Source organism: Tursiops truncatus, chromosome X (genome assembly GCF_011762595.2).
Source record: "Tursiops truncatus isolate mTurTru1 chromosome X, mTurTru1.mat.Y, whole genome shotgun sequence".
NCBI lineage: Eukaryota > Metazoa > Chordata > Mammalia > Artiodactyla > Delphinidae > Tursiops > Tursiops truncatus.
This window is the reverse complement of record NC_047055.1, coordinates 75,514,738-75,536,069: the sequence shown is the minus strand read 5'-3', so window position 1 is coordinate 75,536,069 and position 21,332 is coordinate 75,514,738.

Here is a 21,332-nt window from a genome sequence, read left to right as displayed (position 1 = left end):
CATACACATACACACTCACAAAATGAAAAAGAAAATATATGAAAAGAAGAGAGCAACCAAATCAATAAACAAATCTACCAATGATATTACATTCTTAGTACTAAACTAAGATAAAAATAAAACCAGAGGGCTTCCCTGGTGGCACAGTGGTTGAGAGTCTGCCTGCCGATTTAGGGGACACAGGTTCGTGCCCTGGTCCGGGAAGATCCCACATGCCACGGAGCAGCTGGGCCCATGAGCCATGGCCGCTGAGTCTGCACGTCCGGAGCCTGTGCCCCGCAATGGGAGAGGCCACAACACTGAGAGGCCTGCGTACTGCAAAAAAATGAAAAGAATAATAATAAATAAAAAATAAAACCAGAAACAAATTTTATGCAAAAAGCAAACGCCAAGTCTACAGTTGCTCCCAAAATCCACTGCCTCAATTTTGGGATGATTCGTTGTCTATTCAGGTATTCCAGTGATGCAGGGTACATCAAGTTGATTGTGTAGATTTTATCCGCTGCTTCTGAGGTTTCTAGGAGAGATTTCCCTTTCTCTTCTTTGTTCACACAGCTCCTGGAGTCAGCTTTGGATTTGGTTCTGCCTCTGCATGTGGGTCGCCTGAGGGCTTCTGTTCTTTGCTCAGACAGGATGGAGTTAAGGTGGCAGCTGATTAGGGGGTTCTGGCTCACCCAGGCCAGGGTTAGGAAGGGGTATGGAAAGCAGGGTGAGCCTGCAGTGGCAGAGGCCAGCAGGATGTTACAACAGCCTGAGGTACGCCGTACATTCTCCTGGGGGAATTATCCCTGGATCGCAGGACCCTGCCACTGGCAGGCTGCACAGGCTCCCCAGAGAGGATGTGTGGATAGTGACCTGTGCTTGCTCACAGGCTTCTTGGTGTCTGCAGCAGCAGCCTTAGCGTTTCATGCCCATCTCTGGTGTCCATTCTGATAGCCATGGCTCGCACCATCTTTGGATCTCGTTTAGGCAATGTTCTGAATCCCATCTCCTCACGCACCCCAAAACAATGGTCTCTTGTCTCTTAGCCAGGTCCAGAGTTTTTTCCCGGATTCCCTCCTGGTTAGCTATGGTGCACTAGCCCCCTTCAGCCTGTCTGCACCCAGCCAATCCCAGTCCTCTCCCTGGGATGTGACCTTTGAAGCCGGAGCGTTAGCTCTCAGCCCCCACCTGCACCAGTGGGTGAGCAGACAAGCCTCTCAGGCTGGTGAGTGCTGGTCAGCACTGATCCTCTGTGCGGGAATCTCTCTGTTTTGCCCTCTGCACCCCTGTTGCTATGCTCTCCTCCATGGCTCCAAAGCTTACCCCCCACGCCAGCCCCTGGCTCCACCAGTGAAGGGGCTTCCTAGTCTGTGGAAACTTTTCCTTCTTCACAGCTCCCTCCCAGAGGTGCAGGTCCCATTCCTATTCTTTTGTCTCTGTTTTTTTCTTTTTCCCTACCCAGGTACGTGGGATGTTTCTTGCCTTTTGGGAAGTTTGAGGTCTTCTGCCAGCATTCAGTAGGTGTTCTGTAGGAATTGTTCTACATGTAGATGTATTTCTGATGTATTTGTGGGGAGGAAGGTTATCTCCACATCTTACTCCTCTGCCATCTTGAAGGTCTCTCAGGTTTCTTCACTTTTAAAAGATCCTACTTCTTTCTCCTCTTCTCACTGAATTATTTCTATATTCCTATCCTCCAAGTCACTAATTCTTTCTTCCATCTGGTTTCTCCTATTACTGAATTGCCCTGTTAGATTCTTCTCATTCATCAAATCCTTCAGTTCCAGAATTTCTGTTTTTTTTTTTTTTATAATTTCAATCTTTTTCATAAGGAATTCCCTCTCTTCATCAATTTTATCCCTGAGTTCATTGAATTGTCTTCTGAGGTTTCTTGTACTTCACTGAATTTCTTTGTAATAGCTATTTTGAATTCTTTATCATGTTATATCCAATATTCTGTGCTTTTGAGTTCAGTTGTTGGATAATTATCATTTTGTTTCTTTGATACCATATTTTCTTTATGTTTTTAATGTTTGTGGGTATGTGCTTTGGATTTAGCATTTGAAATAACAGATAACTCCTTAATTACATTTTTGATACCTTCTCTTGTTCTTACAATTCAACAGGCTGCCCATTAGGAATCTTTCTTTTGTATTCCAGAAGGTGGCATTATAGCTAATATTTGTGTTTTCTCTCTAGCCCATGGATCTTGCTTATTACCTGAGTTCTTCTGTGTCTACCAGAGCTTACACTCATGAGTGCACTCAGGAGCATTATAAGGGCCTGCACTGTGGGGAGAGGTGTGGATTTACCTCTTCAGATTTTCATGGTGCCCATAGGCCTAGTGGAGGCATCCTTGAGTGTGGTACTCCCGGAGTTTTCTGAGCAGAGTTCTTGCTGAAGTCCTGAAGCAAACATCAAGAAACATATTCATTTAATGCCCCTTGATATTCTTATTTGCTGCCTTCCCTTTCTCCTCACTCGCCCCAGTCATGGAGACCCCTCCTCAGCATCTCAACCAGCTTCTGGAGAGAAATGGGTTATTTCAGTTACAACCTGCACAACTGGGAGAGCTGGGCAGTCACTTACCACTTTCACTTTCCACCTCTTCCATGGGAGAGGTCACCACTTTCCACCTCCTCTGCAGAAGAGATTGATGCTGCTGTTGCCAAAAGCCCAGCCTCTTAAAGTGTCATCCTGGGGAGGGGGGCTGCCTCGGTGTGTTCCTCTCTCTCCCCTGCATCCAAACTTGTCTCTAACCCATTATGGTAGTGTGCTGGAAACTCTCTTCAGGCAGGCTGGACTTCCACAAATTCTCTTTTGCCCATGGATAGCTGCTCAGCTTTGCACCCTCTAGGTTCTTTTATCGCCACCCCCATACTCAATTGCCTTAAGTGAGAATGAGGCAGATATATGGACTCCCTTGGATCTACAGTCTAGTTATACTCTAGTTATAAAGATGGTCTTTCTCTCAGAGTTTTATCCACTCATGGCACCATACAGTTATGTACATCTGAGGCCATCCTCAGAGGAAAACATTAAGAGAAAAAGATGTAAAAAATAAAAGAAATTTGTATAGACATTATTTGGACCACAGGGTCCCCTTTTCCTTTTTCTTCAACAAGAAAGATGAGTTTTCTCTTGTGGTTTTAGGTAACTGTACCACTGCTGCTGCAGTACAACTCCATGACTGAAGCTACTCTTGATTCAGGGCTTGGAGAGAAACAGAGAAAAAAATTGAATAAAAAAGAGGCTTACCGGAACACTCTCTGACTCAGGATGGTCTTCTTTCCCAATTCTATTGTCAGCAAGACATGTTTCTTTCAGAGTTTTTGCTTTCCCTGCCTGCTGTGCAGTTCTGCACTAGGACTGCCCTAAGGACAAAGAGAAGAAATGAAAAAGGGGAAAAACCCCAGTAAACTCACTCCCATAGGGATCATTCTTCTGGGTTTGATTCCCTCATGAATCTGCCCACTATTGTTAATTTTTCAAAGTCTTCAGATAGTCGCTTTTTGTATTTTTGTCCAGAGATTTTGTTGAAATCATAGGTGAGATAGACTGTTTTGGGCCCACCAGAGATTTTCTTATGAAGATTTTTAATTGAAATTTTCAATTAGTTGTAGATTTACATGAAATTGTAAGAAACAATACAGAAAGATCCCTTGTGCACTTTGCCTAGTTTCCCCCAATGGTGACATTTTGCAAAACTAGATATATTGTTCTATAATATTAGAACAAGGATACTGGCATTGATACAATCTATAGATCTTATTCAGATTTACCCAGATTTTTACTCATCTGTGTGTGTGTCTGAGTGTGTACATTAAGTTCTATAATGTTATGTCAACTGTATAGATTCCTGTATCCATAGCACGGCCAAGTTACTGATCCAGTTCTAAGTATTCATCACCTTGCCCTTTTATAACCAGACCTACCATCCTCTTGGCTCCCTCCTCCATTCCAAACCCCTGAAAACTACTAATCTGTCCTACATTTCTAAAATTTTATTTCAAAAACATTATTTAAATGGAATCATACAGTATGTAACCTTTTCTGATTGGCCTTTTTTTCACTCATCATAATTCCTTGGAGATTCATCCAAGTGATTGCATGTATAAATAATTTGTTCCAACTTATTGCTGAGTAGTACTACACAATACATATTTACCATGGATTCTTTAATCATTCACCAGTTGAGGCACACCTGGACTGATTCCAGTTTTAGATTATTACAAATAAATCTATGCAATGGTCATTAGTGTATAGGCTTCTGTGGGAACATAAGCTTACTTTTTATTTTCTGGAATAAATGCCTAGGCGTCCAATTGCTGAGTAAAGTGATGGTTGCATTTTAGTTTTTAATAAACTGTCAAACTATTTTCCAGAGTGGCTGTAACACCTTACAGTCCAATCAAAATTATATGAGTGATTGACACATCTGTGTCCACATTTGGTGTTGTAAATATTTTTTATTTTAGCCATTCTGGTACATCTATGGTGATATGTCATTGTGGTTTTAATTTGAATTTCCCTGACTGAAAATGATATTGAACATTTTTTCATCTGCTTATTTGCCATCTGTATATCTTTGGTAAAATTTCTCTTCATATCTTTTCCTCATTTTCTAATTAGATATCTTTTTTACTGTTCAGCTTTTTAAAAGAGTTTCTTTGAGATAATTCACGTATCATACAATTTACCCACATAATGTATGCAATTCAACAGGTTTTCTTATATTGACAGACATGTACAACCATCACCGCATTCAAATTTAGAATATTTTCATCAATTAAGAAAAAAATCCTATATTCTTTAACTATTTCCTCCTATTCATCTTCCTATTCACCTGCCTAACCCCACTTAGCTCTAAGCAGACACTAATCGACTTTCTGAGATACCTACCTTTCTTGCTTCACCGTAGCTTTTTTTTTTTTTTTGCGGTACGCGAGCCTTTCACCATTGTGGCCTCTCCCATTGTGGAACACAGGCTCCGGATGTGCAGGCTCAGTGGCCATGGCTCACGGGCCCAGCCATTCCATGGCATGTGTGATCTTCCCAGACCGGGGAACGAACCCGCATCCCCTGCATTGGCAGGCGGACTCTCAACCACTGCACCACCAGGGAAGCCCCATCGTAGCTTTAAAAAAATTTTTTTTTTCTTTTGGCTGGCCTCGCTTCATGGTGAGGTGGCATGAGTGATCGTAGTTCTATTGAACTAAGTGCCCCTTGCAATGGAAGCATGGAGTCTGAACTGCCAGGGAAGTACAATACTAATCCACTTTCTCTCTCTATATATTTCTCTATTGTGGAATTCCTATGAATGGAATCATGTAGTATGTAGTCTTTTGTAATTGACATTTTTCTTTAAGGAAAATCTCCAGCAAAACTTTGTTTTAATGCCCGTTTGTCTGATATTAGTATATCCACTTCAGTTTTCCTGTTGTTGTGGTTTGCATGATATATATTTTTCAATCCTTTTAGTTTCCATCTATCTGTGTTTTTGAATCAAAAGTATGTCTCCTATAGACAACATATAGTTGGATCATGTTTTTTATCTACCTTTTGGTTAAGAAAGAGTGAATACTCATCCTTCTCAAGCTATTCCAAAAAGTTGAAGAGAAGGGAACACTCCCAAATTTTTATTATGAGGCCGCCATTACCCTGATACCAAAACCAGACAAAGACACTACAAAAAAAGTTACAGACCAATATCCCTGATGAACATAGATGCAAAAATCTTCAACAAAATACTAGCAAACTAAATTTAACAATATATATTAAAAGGATCATGGTCAAGTGGGATGTGTTCCAAGGATCAAGGATGGTTCAATATCCACAAATCAATCCATGTGATACACCACATCAACAAAAGGAAGAATAAATATCACATGATCACCTCAATAGAGGCAGAAAAGGCATTTGACAAAATTCAACATCCATTCATGATAATAACACTCAATAAGTTGATATAGAGGGAACATATCTCATCATAATAAAGTCCATATATGACAAACCCATAGCTAACATCATACTCAATGGTGACAAGCTGAAAGCTTTCCCTCTAAAATCAGGAACAAGACAAAGATGTCCACTCTCACCACTTCTATTTAACATAGTACTTGAAGTTTTTAGCCTCAGCAATTAGACGAAAAAAAGAAATGAAAGGTATCCAAATTGGAAGGGAAGAAGTAATACTGTGTCACTATTGGCAGATGACATGATACTTTATATAGAAAACCCTAAAATCTCCACTAAAAAACTATTTGAACTAATAAATGAATTCACTAAAGTTGCAGGATACAAAATTAATATATAGAAAGTTGCTTTTCTATACACTAATAATGAACTATCAGAAAGAGAATATGAAAAAACAAATCCATTTAAAATCTTACCCAAAAGAATAAAATACCTAGGAATAAATTTAACAAAGGAGGTGAAAGACCTGTATTCTGAAAATAAGACGTTGATGAAGAAAACTGAAAATGAAACAAAGAAATGGAATAATGCCCCATGTTCATGGATTGCAAGAATGAAAATTGTTAAAATTTCCATACTAAACAAGAAATCTACATGTGTAATGAAATCCTTATCAAAATACCCAAGACATTTTTCACTGAACTAGAATAAGCAATCCTAAAATTTATATGGAACCACAAAATACACTGAATTTCCAAAGCAATCCTGAGAAAAAGAACAAAGCTGGAGGTATCATACTCCCTGACTTCGGACTATATTACAAAGCTATAGTAATCAAACCAGTATGGTACTGGCACAAAAACAGACTTATAGGTAAATGGAACAGAATACAAAGCCCAGAAATAAACCTACCCATTTATAGTCAATTAGTCTGACAAAAGAGGCAGGAATATACAGGGGAAAAGACAGTCTGTTTAATAAGTTGTTCTGGGAAAACTGTAGAAGAATGAAATTAGAATGTTTTCTCACACCATATGCAAAAATAAATTCAAAATAAGACTGCAAGTCATAAAACTCCTAGAGGAAAACATAGACAGAACACACTTTGACTTAAATTGTAGCAATATTTTTTTTACATCTCTCTCCTAAGGCAAAGGAAACCAAAGCAAAAATAAACAAATGGGACTTAATTTAAATTAAAAGCTTTTGCACAGCAAAGGAAATCTTAGACAAAACAATAAGACAATCTACTGAGTGGGAGAAAATATCTGAAAATTATATAACCTATAGGGGTTAATATATAAACAGCTCATAAAGCTCAATATCAAAAAACAAACAACACAATCAAAAAATGGACAAAAGATCTGAATAGACGATTTTCCAAAGAAGACACTGATGACCAACAGGCACATGAAAAGATGCTTAACATTGCTAATCATCAGGGAAATACAAATCAAAACCACAATGACATATCACCTCACAACAGTCAGAATGGCTATCAACAAAATGTTCACAAATATCAAATGCTGGTGAGGACGTAGAAAAAAGGGAACCCTAGTACACTGTTGGTGGGAATGTAAATTGGTTGAGCCACTATGGAAAGCAGTATGGTTGTTATTCAAAAAAGTAAAAATAGAACTACGATATCAACCAATTCCACTCCTAGGTACATAATCTAAAGAAAATGAAAACATCAATTTGAAAAGATACATGCACCCCAATGTTCATAGCAGCATTATTTACAATAATCAAGATATGGAAGCAACTAAAATGTCCATCAACACATGAATGGATAAAGAAGCTGTGGCATATATATATATATATTACTCAGCAGTAAAAAAAAAAAGAATGCAATTTTGCCATTTGCAACCTTGTGATGGAACTGGAAGGCATTATACCTAGTAAAATATGTCAGACAGAAAAAGAAAAATACTGTGTTATCACTTATAAGTGTAATCTAAAAAATGAAACTAATGAATAAATAAAACAAAAACAGTCTCACAGATATAGAGAACAAGCTAGTGGTTATCAGTAGGGTGATGGAAAGGTGGAGAGGCAAGATAAGGGTAGAGGATCAAGAGGTACAAACTACTCTATACAAAATAAATAAGATACAGGGACTTCCCTGGTGGTGCAGTGGTTAAGAATCCACCTGCCAATGCAGGTGACATGGGTTCAAGTTCTGGACTGAGAAGATCCCACATGCCATGGAGCAACTAAACCCATGTACCACAACTACTGTCCCTGCGCTTTAGAGCCTGCGAGCCACAACTACTGAGCCTGCGTGGCAGAACTACTGAAGCCCACTTGCCTAGAGCCCATTTTCCACAGAAAGAGAAGCCACCACAATGAGAAGCCCGTTCACCACAACAAAGAGTAGTCCGCACTCACTGCAAATAAAGAAAGACCATGCACAGCAATGAAGACCCAATGCAGCGAAAAATAAATAAATAAATAAATAAATTTATTAAATAAATAAATAAGCTACAGAGATATATTGTATACCACAGGGAATAGAGCCAATATTTTATATTAACTTTAAATGGAGTATAATCTATAAAAGTATTGAATTACCTTCTTGTACACCTAAACTAATATAATATTGTAAATCAAGTATACTTCAATAAAAATATATATAATTTGTATATAATTTTATATAATACAATATATAATATACAATATATAATTTTAGACAGCTATATATGTAACACCAACTACATATGATATATATATATAATTTTAAACAATTGCTATTTAAATGAATTAAGAGAAAAAATGAATAAAATATGCATTAATAGTGTCTACTACAATTACATAAGTACACCGACAGCCATCTTCTTTTGGTTCATTTAAATTTACTCTTTTTAATATCTTTATTAAAGTATAATTGCTTTACAATGGTGTGTTAGTTTCTGCTTTATAACAAAGTGCATCAGTTATACATATACATATGTTCCCATATCTCTCCCCTCTTGCGTCTCCCTCTCTCCTACCCTCCCTATCCCACCCCTCTAGGTGGTCACAAAGCACCGAGCTGATCTCCCTGTGCCATGGGGCTGTTTCCCGCTAGCTATCTATTTTACGTTTGGCAGTGTATATATGTCCATGCCACTCTCTCCTTTTGTCACAGCTTACCCTTCCCCCTCCCCATATCCACAAGTCCATTCTCTAGTAGGTCTGTGTCTTTATTCCTGTCTTAACCCTAGGTTTTCATGACATTGTTTTCTTAAATTCCATATATATATGTTAGCATATGGTATTTGTCTTTCTCTTTCTGACTTACTTCACTCTGTATGACAGACTCTAGGTTTATTCACATCATTACAAATAGCTCAATTTCGTTTCTTTTTATGGCTGAGTAATATTCCATTGTATATATCTGCCACATCTTCTTTATCCATTCATCTGATGATGGACACTTTGGTTGTTTCCATCTCCTGGTTATTGTAAATAGAGCTGCAATGAACATTTTGGTACATGACTCTTTTTGAATTATGGTTTTATCAGGGTATATGCCCAGTAGTGGGATTGCTGGGTCATATAGTAGTTCTATTTGTAGTTTTTTATGGAACCTCCATACTGTTCTCCATAGTGGCTGTACCAATTCACATTTCCACCAGAAGTGCAAGAGTGTTCCCTTTTTTCCAGACCCTCTCCAGCATTTACTGTTTCTAGATTTTTTGATGATGGCCATTCTGACTGGTGTGAGATGATATCTCAGTGTAGGTTTGATTTGCATTTCTCTAATGATGAATAATGTTGAACATTCTTTCATGTGTTTGTTGGCAGTCTGTATATCTTCTTTGGAGAAATGTCTATTTAGGTCTTCTGCCCATTTTTGGATTGGGTTGTTTGTTTTCTGTTATTGAGCTGCATGAGCTGCTTATAAATTTTGGAAATTAATCCTTTGTCAGTTGCTTCATTTGCAAATATTTTCTCCCATTCTGAGGGTTGTCTTTTGGTCTTGTTTATGGTTTCCTTTGCTGTGCAAAAGCTTTGAAGTTTCATTAGGTCCCATTTGTTTATTTTTGTTTTTATTTCCATTTCTCTAGGAGGTGGATCAAAAAGGATCTTGCTGTGATTTTTGTCATAGAGTGTCCTGCTTATGTTTTCCTGTAAGTGTGTGATAGTTTCTGGCCTTACATTTAGGTCTTTAATCCATTTTGAGCTCATTTTTGTGTATGGTGTTCGGGAGTGATCGAATTTCATACTTTTACATGTACCTTTCCAGTTTTCCCAGCACCACTTATTGAAGAGGCTGTCCTCTCTCCACTGTACATTCCTGCCTCCTTTATCAAAAATAAGGTGACCATATGTGTGGGGGTTTATCTCTGGGTTTTTTTATCCTGTTCCATTGATCTATCTTTCTGTTTTTGTGCCAGTACCATACTGTCTTTTTTTTTTTTTTTACATCTTTATTGGGGTATAATTGCTTTACAGTGGTGTATTAGTTTCTGCTTTACAACAAAATGAATCATCCATATGTATACACATGTTCCCATATCTCCTACTTCTTGCATCTCCCTCCATCCCACCCTCCCTATCGCACCCCTCCAGGTGGTCACAAAGCACCGAGCTGATCTCCCTGTGCTATGCGGCTGCTTCCCACTAGCTACCTACCTTAGGTTTTGTAGTGTATATATGTCTATGCCTCTCTCTCGCTCTGTCACAGTTCACCCTTCCCCCTCCCCATATCCTCAAGTCCATTCTCCAGTAGGTCTGTGTCTTTATTCCTGTCTTACCCCTAGGTTCATCATGAAGTTTTTTTTCTTTAATTCCATATATATGTGTTAACATATGGTATTTCTCTTTCTCTTTTTGACTTACTTCACTGTGTATGACAGACTCTAGGTCTATCCACCTCATTACAAATAGCTCAGTTTCGTTTCTTTTTATAGCTGAGTAATATTCCATTGTATATATCTGCCACATCTTCTTTATCCATTCATCCGATGATGGGCACTTAGGTTGTTTCCATCTCTGGGCTATTGTAAATAGATCTGCAATGAACATTTGGTACATGACTCTTTTTGAATTTGGTTTTCTCAGGGTATATGCCCAGTAGTCGGATTGCTGGGTCATATGGTAGTTCTATTTGTAGTTTTTTAAGGAATCTCCATACTGTTCTCCAGAGTGGCTGAACCAATTCACATTCCCACCAGCAGTGCAGGAGTGTTCCCTTTTCTCCACATCCTCTCCAGCATTTATTGTTTCTAGATTTTTTGATGATGGCCACTCGGAGTGGTGTGAGATGATATCTCATTGTAGTTTGGATTTGCACTTCCCTAATGATTAATGATGTTGAGCATTCTTTCATGTGTTTGTTGGCAGTCTGTGTATCTTCTTTGGAGAAATGTGTATTTAGATCTTCTGCTCATTTTTGGATTGGGTTGTTTGTTTTTTGTTATTGAGCTGCATGAGCTGTTTATAAATTTTGGAGATTAATCCTTTGTCAGTTGCTTCATTTGCAAATATTTTCTCCCATTCTGAGGGTTATCTTTTGGTCTTGTTTATGGTTTCCGTTGCTGTGCAAAAGCTTTGCAGTTTCATTAGGTCCAATTTGTTTATTTTTGTTTTTATTTCCATTTCTCTAGGAGGTGGGTCAAAAAGGATCTTGCTGTTATTTATGTCATAGAGTATTCTGCCTATGTTTTCCTCTAAGTGTGTGGTATTTTCTGGCCTTACATTTTGGTCTTTAATCCATTTTGAGCTCATTTTTGTGTATGGTGTTAGGGAGTGATCTAATCTCATACTTTTACATGTACCTGTCAAGTTTTCCCAGCACCACTTGTTGAAGATGCTGTCTTTTCTCCACTGTACATTCCTGCCTCCTTTATCAAAGATAAGGTGACCATATGTGTGAGGGTTTATCTCTGGGTTTTCTATCCTGTTCCATTGATCTATCTTTCTGTTTTTGTGCCAGTACCATACTGTCTTGATTACTGTAGCTTTGTAGTATAGTCTGAAGTCAGGGAGCCTGATTCCTCCAGCTCCGTTTTTCGTTCTCAAGATTGCTTTGTCTATTCGGGGTCTTTTGTGTTTCCATACAAATTGTGACATTTTTTGTTCTAGTTCTGTGAAAAATGGCAGTCGTAGTTTGATAGGTTCCTTTAAATTTAAGTCACCAAATTATCATCTGAGTTAATTGCCTTTCAGCCTGAAAAGTTTTCTAGTGTTTCTTGTAAGGCGAATCTAGCAATGAGTTTTCTCAATTTTTATTTATCTGTAAAGTCTTTCTTTTGCCTTAATTTTTTTAATATTAATTTTGTTCTTTGTAAGATTCTTGCTTGACAGTGTTTTTCCTTGAGCAGTTGAATATGTTATCCTACTGCCCTTTGACCTGCACTGTGTATGATGAGACAACAGCTCTTAATCTTATTGGGGTTCCTTTATAACAGACATATCATTTTTCTCTTTCAGTTTTGAAGATTTCCTTATTGTTGATTTTCAGCATTTTACTATCATGTGTCTGTTTATGAGTCTCTTTGAATTTATCCTACTTGGACTTCATTGAGCTTCATGGATATGTATGTTATCATTTTAAAAATAAATTTGATGGATTGGAATATTGAGATTGACATATATGCACTATTGATACTATGTATAAAATAGACAACTAATGAGAACCTACTGTGTAGCACAGGGAACTCTACTCAATGCTCTATGGTGACCTAAAAGGGAAGGAAATCCAAAAAAGAGTGGAGATATATATATATATATATATATATATATATATATATATATATATATATATGTGTGTGTGTGTGTATAGCTGATTCACTTTGCTGTACAGTAGAAACTAACACAACATTGTAATGCAAGTACACTCCAATATATATATTTTTTAATTTGAGAAGTTTTCAGCTAGTATTCCTTTGAATAATTTTCTTCAAGTTATTTCTCACTTCTCCTTCTGGTGTCCCCATTATGTACATGGTAACTTTCTCAATGTTGTCTTACATTTCTTTGAAGCTCTGTTAGTTTCTTCATTCTTTTTTTCTCTGTTCTTTAGTTTGCATAATCTCTGTCAGTTTGTGTTCAATTTGCTAATTCGTTTTTCTGCCAGTCAAATCTGTTGTTGAGCCCCTCTATAAGAATTTTACTTCAGTTATTGTACTTTTCAAGTCCAAAATTTACCTTTGGTTCTTTCTATTTTTTTCCTTTTTCTTTAAAAGAAAAAAAATTTTAATTGGAGTATAGTTGCTTTACAATGTTGTGTTAGTTTCTGCTGTACAGCAAGGTGAATCAGCTATACATATGCATATATCCCCTCCTTTGTGGATTTCCTTCCCATTTAGGTCACCACAGAACACTGAGTCGAGATCCCTGTGCTATACAGTAGGTTCTCATTAGTTACCTATTTTATACATAGTAGCATGTATATGTCAATCCCAAATTACCAATTCATCCTACCCCCCTTTCCCTCCTCTATGTCCATATATTTGTTCCCTACGTCTGTGTTTCTATTTCTGATTTGCAAATAGGCTCATCTCTACCATTTTTCTAGATTCCACATATATGCTTAATATATGATATTGTTTTTCTCTTTCTGGCTTACTTCACTCTGTATGATCGTCTATAGGTCCATCCATGTCTCTGCAAATGGCACCATTTCATTCCTTCTTATGGTTGTGTAATAATTCCATTGTATATATGTAACATTTGGTTCTTTGTAGAAATTTGGTTCTTTTTAAAACTTAAAAAAAATTCTTCTATCTATTTATGATCTTTTTATTGAAAGGTAGTTGATTTACAATGTTGTGTTAATTTCTGCTGTACAGCAAATTAACTAGTTTTACACATATACACCTTATTTTTAAAATTTTCTTTTCCATTATGGTTTATCCCAGGAAATTGGATATACTTCCCTGTGCTGTACAGTAGGACCTTGTTTTTTATCCATTCTAATTGTAATACTTTGCATCTACCAACCTCAAATTCCCAGTCCATCCCTCTCCCTCCCCCACTCCCCTTTGGCAACCACAAGTTTGATCTCTATGTCCGTGAGTCTGTTTCTGTTTTGTAGATAGGTTTATTTGTGCCATATTTTAGATTCCACATATAAGTGATATCATATGGTATTTATCTTTTCTTGACTTAATTCACTTAGTATGAAAATCTCTAGTAGCATCCATGTTGCTGCAAATGGCATTATTTTGTTCCTTTTTATGGCTGAGTAGTATTCCATTCTATATAGGTACCACATCCTCTTTATTCATTCATCTGTGGATGGACATTTAGGTTGTTTCCATGTTTTGCCTATTGTGAATAGTGCTACTATGAACATAGAGGTCCATGTATCTTTTTTAATTTTAGTTCTGTCCAGGTATATGTCCAGGAGGGGGGTTGCTGGAGCATATGGTAATTCTATTTTTAGTTTTCGGAGGAACATCCATACTCTTTTCTACAGTGGCTGCAACAACTTACATTCCCACCAACAGTGTAGGAGTGTTCCCTTTTTTCCATACCCTCTCCAGCATTTTTTATTTGTAGACTTTATAATGATGGCCGTTCTGACCAGTGTGAGGTTGTACCTCATTGTAGTTTTGATTTGTGTTTCTCTAATAATTAGTGATGTTGAGCATCTTTTCATGTGCCTACTGGCCATCTGTATGACTTCTTTGGATAAATGTCTATTAAGGTCTTCTGCCAATTTTTTGATTGGATTGTTTGGGTTTTTTTTTTGTTGTTGTTGAGTTGTATGAGCTGTTTGTATATTTTGGAGATTAAGCCTTTGTCAGTGACATCATTTGCAAATATTTTCTCCCATTCTGTAGGTTGTCTTTTCATTTTGTTTATGGTTTCCTTTGCTGTGCAAAAGCTTGTAAGTTTGATCAGATCTGATTTGTTTATTTTTGTTTTTATTTCTATTGCCTTGGGAGATTGAACTAAGAAAACATTGGTATGATTTATGTCAGAGAATATTTTTTCCTCTGCTCTCTTCTAGGAGTTTTATGGTGTCATGTCTTATGTTTAAGTCTTTAAGCCATTTTGAGTTTATTTTTGTGCATGTTGTGTGGGTGTGTTCTAACTTCATTGTTTTACATGCAGCTGTCCAATTTCCCACAACCACTTTCTGAAAAGACTGTCTTTTCCCCATTTTATATTCTTGCCTCCTTTGTTGGAGATTAATTGACTGTAGGTGTATGGATTTATTTCTGGGCTCTCTACTGTGTTCCATTGATCTATATGTCTGTTTTTGTACAAATACTACACTGTTTTGATTACTGTAGCTTTGTAGAATTGTCTGAAGTCTGGGAGAGTTATGCTTCCTGCTTTGTTTTTGTTCCTCAGAATTGCTTTGGCAATTCTGGGTCTTTATGGTTCCATATAAATATTTGGATTATTTGTTTTAGTTCTCCAAAAAAAATGTCTTGGATAATTTGATAGGAATTGCATTAGATCTGTAGATTGCTTTGGGTATTATTGCCATTTTAACAACATTAATTCTTACAATCCAAGAGCATGGGATATCTTTCTATTTCTTTGAATCCTTGTTAATTTCCTTTATTAATGTTTTATAGTTCTCAGCATATAAGTCTTTCACCTCCTTGGTCAGGTTTATTCCTAGGTTTTTTTTTTTTTTGGTACAATTTTAAAAGGTATTTTTTTTGTTCTTATTTGTTTTGTTTTTGTTGTTTTTACATTCCCTTTCTGACATTTCATTGTTAGTGTAAAGAAATGTAAAGAAATCAATTTCTGAATGTTAATCCTGTATCCTGCTACTTTGCTGAATTCATTTATTAGATCTAGTAGTTTTTGTGTGTTGTCCTTAAGGTTTTCTCTATATAGTATCATGTCATCTGTATATAGTGACAATTTTACCTCTTCCCTTCCAACTTGGATACGTTTTATTTCTTTTTCATGTCTGATTGCTGTGGCTAGAAATTCCAATACTATGTTGAATAGAAGTGGTGAGAGTGGGCACCTGTTTCTTGTTTCAGATTTTAGTGGGAAGGCTTTCAGCTTTTCACCATTGAGTATTATATTGGCTGTGGGTTTGTCATAAATAGCTTTTATTATATCGAGATATGTTCCCTCTATACCCACTTTGGTAAGAGATTTTATCATGAATTGATGTTGCATTTTGTCAAGTGCTTTTCCTGCATCTACTGAGATGATCATGTGGTTTTTACTTTTCTTTTGTTAATGTGGTGCATTACATTGATTGATTTCCATACGTTGAACCATCCTTGTGAGCTTAACATGAATCCCACTTGGTCATGGTGTATGATCCTTTTTATGTGTTGTTGGATTTGGCTTGCTAATATTTTGTTGAGAATTTTTGCATCTATTTTCATCAAAGATATTGGCCTGTAATTTTCTTTTTTGGTGGTATCTTTGTCTGATTTTAGTATCATGTTAATGATGGCTTCATCAAATGTCCTTGGGAGTGTTCCCTCCTCTTCACTCTTTTGGAAGAGTTTGAGGAGAATTTGTATAAATTCTTCTTTTTATGAACTTAAAAAAAAAACTGTAAAACCATCTGATCCTGGACTTTTGTCTGGGAATTTTTTAAACTACAGATTCTATTTCACTTCTAGTGATTGGTTTGTTCAAATTATCTGTTTCTTCTTGATTTAATTTTGGTGGGCTGTATGTTTCTAGGAAGTTGTCCATTTCTTCTAGGTTGTCAAATTTGTTGGCATATAATTATTCATAGTATTATCTTATGTTTTTTTTTTATTTCTGCAGTATTGGTTGAGATTTCTCCTCTTTCAATTTTTATTTTGTTTATTTGGGTTCTCTCTCTTTTCTTCTTGGTGGGCCTGGCCAGATATTTGTCACCTTTGTTTACCCTTTCAAAGAACCAGCTCTGGGTTTTATTGATTTTTTCCTATGTTTTTTTTAAATTTCTATTTTAGCTATTTCCTCCCTGATCTTTGTTATTTCCTTCCTTCTGTTGACTTTAGGTTTTGTTTTTTCTGTTTTTTCTAATTTATTTTTTTATCATTTTTATCAATATTTTCTCCATACCTTCCTATACTTCTTTAATCAAACTTTTCTTTTTTTCTGTGAACACATTTATAATGGCTACTTTAAAAATATTTTCTTCTTAAATCTGACATCTGGGCACTCTAACAGGTAGTTTCTGTTGCTTTCTTTTTCTCTGGTCACACTTTCTCATTTCTTTGTATTCTTTGTAATATTTTTTTGTTGGAAACTAGAAATTTTATATAATATATTGTAGCAATTCTGTGTATTGGTCCTCCTACCCCTGGGGCTTGTTATTATTATTAAGTTGTTTAGTGAGTGGCTGGGTTATTTTAGTGAAATATACTACCCTCCAACTTTTCACAGTTTTAAATCTCTGATATTCCTCAGTGAGATGAAACTTGAATATGTCTACAGTCACCAGGGGATGATAGTGGTAATGGTAGAGCTCTCTTCCACTCTTTCTCTGATAACATCCAGCAGTGAAGCTCCACTAATTGGTCCTTTATTGCTCTATTGTTTACATAATGTGGTGGAGCATAAAATTCATCCAGAAACTAATATAATAAAATTGTGTTCCTTTTATGGAAAGGTTTCAGTGGTCCTTATTTGATATTTGTTCTGACATCAGCAGAGCTCCTCCCAGATCTCTTATTTCCTAGTTTTCTCCTCCAAGTTAGCCAGTCTACATTTTAGATTGTATCTTCATTAGATATATGAATTTCCTCTCAATTCACTTTGCCACAACTTCACTGGGTTTGAGCATACTCTTAGATTTAAACTTTTCCATACTCTCATGAATGAAGTCAGTTACTTTAGGAAGGGATTAGGAGCTGTCAGTTTTATGTCCTGCTTCTCCACCCAGGCAAAAACTCTGAGCTAGGACTCTAGAGCTCCCACAATGGCAAGCACCTCTATGAGTGACAATCCTATTCTAGGAGCTGAGTGCTCAGTGGTGGTGAGGAGATCTGGGCAGTAGCCTGAAGCCCTCTCATCTTATTCTTCTTAGAGTTGAACCACCATCTCACATGCTGCAGTGAAAGCTATTGGTGCCTCAGTATACTCAACATGTCACACTCAAGGTATAGACTCCATTTCACATGTAGAGGTTTGGCATAAGAAGGAACCCCCCACCTCTAGACTGAACACCACTGGTATTTAACCTCAACAACAATCATCTGGGGTCCATGTGAGAAATGCTGTTTCCTGAAGTCCTGTTCCTCCAGGGAAGAATGCCCTCCTACTGGTAGCTGGGGGAAGAGGGATCCCTGTGTTCTTAGCTGCAGCTGTTTGAGGTGGAGTCTTCACCTTATTAATCTTGTAGCAGGATGGGAATGGGAATGTGTGATCTTGGTTCAAACAGACTCTTGACTTTCGTACTTAATTTTTATATATCTTCTTGAATAAATATTGTTTCATTTGCTGTTTGCCCTTGAGACCATTTCCAGAGTCTTTAAATGATTGTTTTTAAATAATGCTCACAAGTTTCTGTGGGGACTTGGTCAGTTCTGTCATGGCAAAAGTAATTCTACTGTTGAATATATATATGAGTTCCAACTTATCAAATTTTCTTTTGATGGATTGTGCTTTGATGTCAAGTCAATAAACTCATTGCTTAACTTTAGATTCCAAAGATTTTATCCTATTTTTCCTAAAATTTTTAATTTTTATATTTAAGTTGATGATAAAGTTTGATTAATTTTTGTATAAGGTATGAGTTTAGGCCAAACTTCCTTCTTTTTTGTCTATGAATATCCAACTGCTCCAGCACCATTTGTTGAAAAAGCTCTTCTTCTTCCATTGAATTGTTTTACACCTTTTTAAAAACTCAGTTGAACATATATGTGTGGGTTTATTTCTGGTCTCTTTATTATGTTCCACTGATCTTGTGTCTATCCCACATACAGTACCACAGTCTTGGTTACTGTAGCTATATAGGAAGACTTCATATCTGATAAAATTATTACTCTCACTTTGTAACTCTTTTTCAAAATTGTTTTAACTATTCTAGTTTCTTTGCCTTTTTATCCACATTTTATAAAAATCTTTTCTGTATACACAGAAAATTTTGCTGGGATTTTTACAGGAATTGTATTAAACCTGTATATCAATTTGGGGAGAACTGACATCTTTACTATGCTGTTTCTTCCAACCCATGAACATGGTTTTTCTTTCCATTTATTTAGGTTTTCTTTGATTTCTTTTATCAGCATTTTGTAATTTTCAGAATATGGATCCTATAACCTGGAGAAGAAAGGAAACAGTTTAAATATCCAATAATAGGGAATTGTTTAAATAAATATGGGACATATTTACAATGAGGTACCCTGTAGCCAGTTGAACTGACAATGTAGAAATGTAGTTGACATAAATATTTATTGTTAAATATCAGAATGCCATTCATCTTTTTTTGTTTCTCCAGATTTATGACAAATGGGAAACATACACAAAGATCACTAGCCAAATGGGAAATAAGTGCTAATTTTATTCATTTGGGCAAGATTATTATAACCCTCAATGTAGAGCTATGATTTAGGGAAAGTAGTGCAGGTTTGATTCTGAACTGTGACATTTTCCCTCTCTTGAATCTGCAAAAATTGGCTTAGGTACATTTACTCAGCCAGTTCTATGGATGAGGATGAAAGTCTGCCACATACTTCAATTGCAGGCAGAAAAGAGTTAGGAAGACAGCTAAATGGCAGGTTCTGGACTCTTACGTAGTGCACTTATCTTATAGAGACAGGATGTGGAGGAAGGTCAGAAGTACCTAGACACAGGAAATGAAAAGAAAGTGGAATACTGTTTTTAAGTATGGTAACATTGCTGATGTATCACCTATCTCTCTCTCTATCTATCTATCTATCCCAATTTTTAAAATTAACAACTATTCTAATGGGAAGGAACAAACAGGGAATTAGTGAGATTTTGAAGAAATGAGTAATAAGTCCCTCTCTAGCATGAACCTGTATGGTGAGAAAGAACAGAGGTCTCCTGCATTTTAAATCTACAACATGGAAAGAGTGGCATACATTTTCCACCTCTGCACAACATTCACGATGCACTGTGAAGTGAAAGAAGTAGATTTCAAAATAGTCTGTGTGGTATGATTGTATTATTTTTAAAATTCAAACACAATAAACATAGATAAATGTGCAGAGAAAAATGTTCAGAAAGGTAGATAGCTCTCAATTTTAACAATACTTATCTCTAAGCAGTGAAATTCTAATTGATTTTTTCTTTTATTTTTATGTTGTTGTTTACATTGTCCTATCGTTGTATTGTGAACTTGTATAATTTTTAAAAATTAAGTTGTTTCAAAATTCTTAAGTCTGTATAATGGTACAATGGAGGCCCAAAGGAATCTTTCAGAAATGGAAAGGCCCGTGGATACTAGTTAATCCACGTTTTTATGGTCTAATGTGGAAGCTAAGGCCCAAAGAGAAGAGACATTTGAGCCAATCCTGATCCTTCATGGCCCTGCACTGGAAGAATAGACAGCCTCTCCTCCTCCTCAGAGGCAACAGAGACTTAAATTACTACCCAAAATTCACAAAGCTAGTGGGAGGCACATTCAGGATCTGAAACCAGCCAGAACACCCTCCTCCAGACATTTAGCTCTGAACAATCATGAGGCTTTCTAGCATACGTATCAGGTAATGAGCTTGCCAAGACTAGGTTGTTCTTTATTTCACTTACAGAGTCACCTTATTAGAAATCTCTTCCTTTGGGTATCTGAGTGAGGCACATTATCAATCACTTGTTATGAATTATTAAATAATATAAAAGTGATATAAAATAAGCCAGCCTGAAAACCAGCAGGAACTGCTTCCCTTCTGAGCATACTGGAAGCAGGAGCATTCATCTTCTCCTATCATACATGCAGCCCAAACCAAAGTCATTTTCCCACTGCTCTCTACTTCCTCCTCACCAAGTTTCTCTTGGGAACTTGAAAGTTGAGCACCTTAGGCCTTGACTCAGGGAAGGAAGAAAGCGAACGAGAACAGGAAGATTTCCTTTGAGGGCACCTAGAATGACAGCGTGGTGCAGTGGTGAAAGTACCAGTTTTGGGGCACACAAACTGAGTTCAAATCCTACCACTGTCAGGTGTTAGAGTAGAACCTCAACTAGGTCCTTCCATCTTTTAAGTCTTAGTGTTCCCTCATCTGGGAAAATGGTATATAGTGGGTTTCAATGATCCACTTTCTCACTTCCATCTCGTTAGTTTCTGTTTTGAATACGTCTTCCCTGTCTTCTTCCAAGAATCTGGCACTGGAAATGTTGCACTTTTCTTGGAGTGTGGGCCTACTCAAGCATTCTCATGCCTCTTGAGCCCCAATCCAGTACTTTGGGGTTTGCAAACAGCAAATGCAAAACAGATTTCTGCTGCATACTCACATACTGCAGAGCTTTGCGTGACTCCAGCAGTTCAGACAGAATGCTCCTAATGGAGTGGACTGGAGGGTGAGGTTTGTCACCAATCACTGAAAGCTTCATCCACT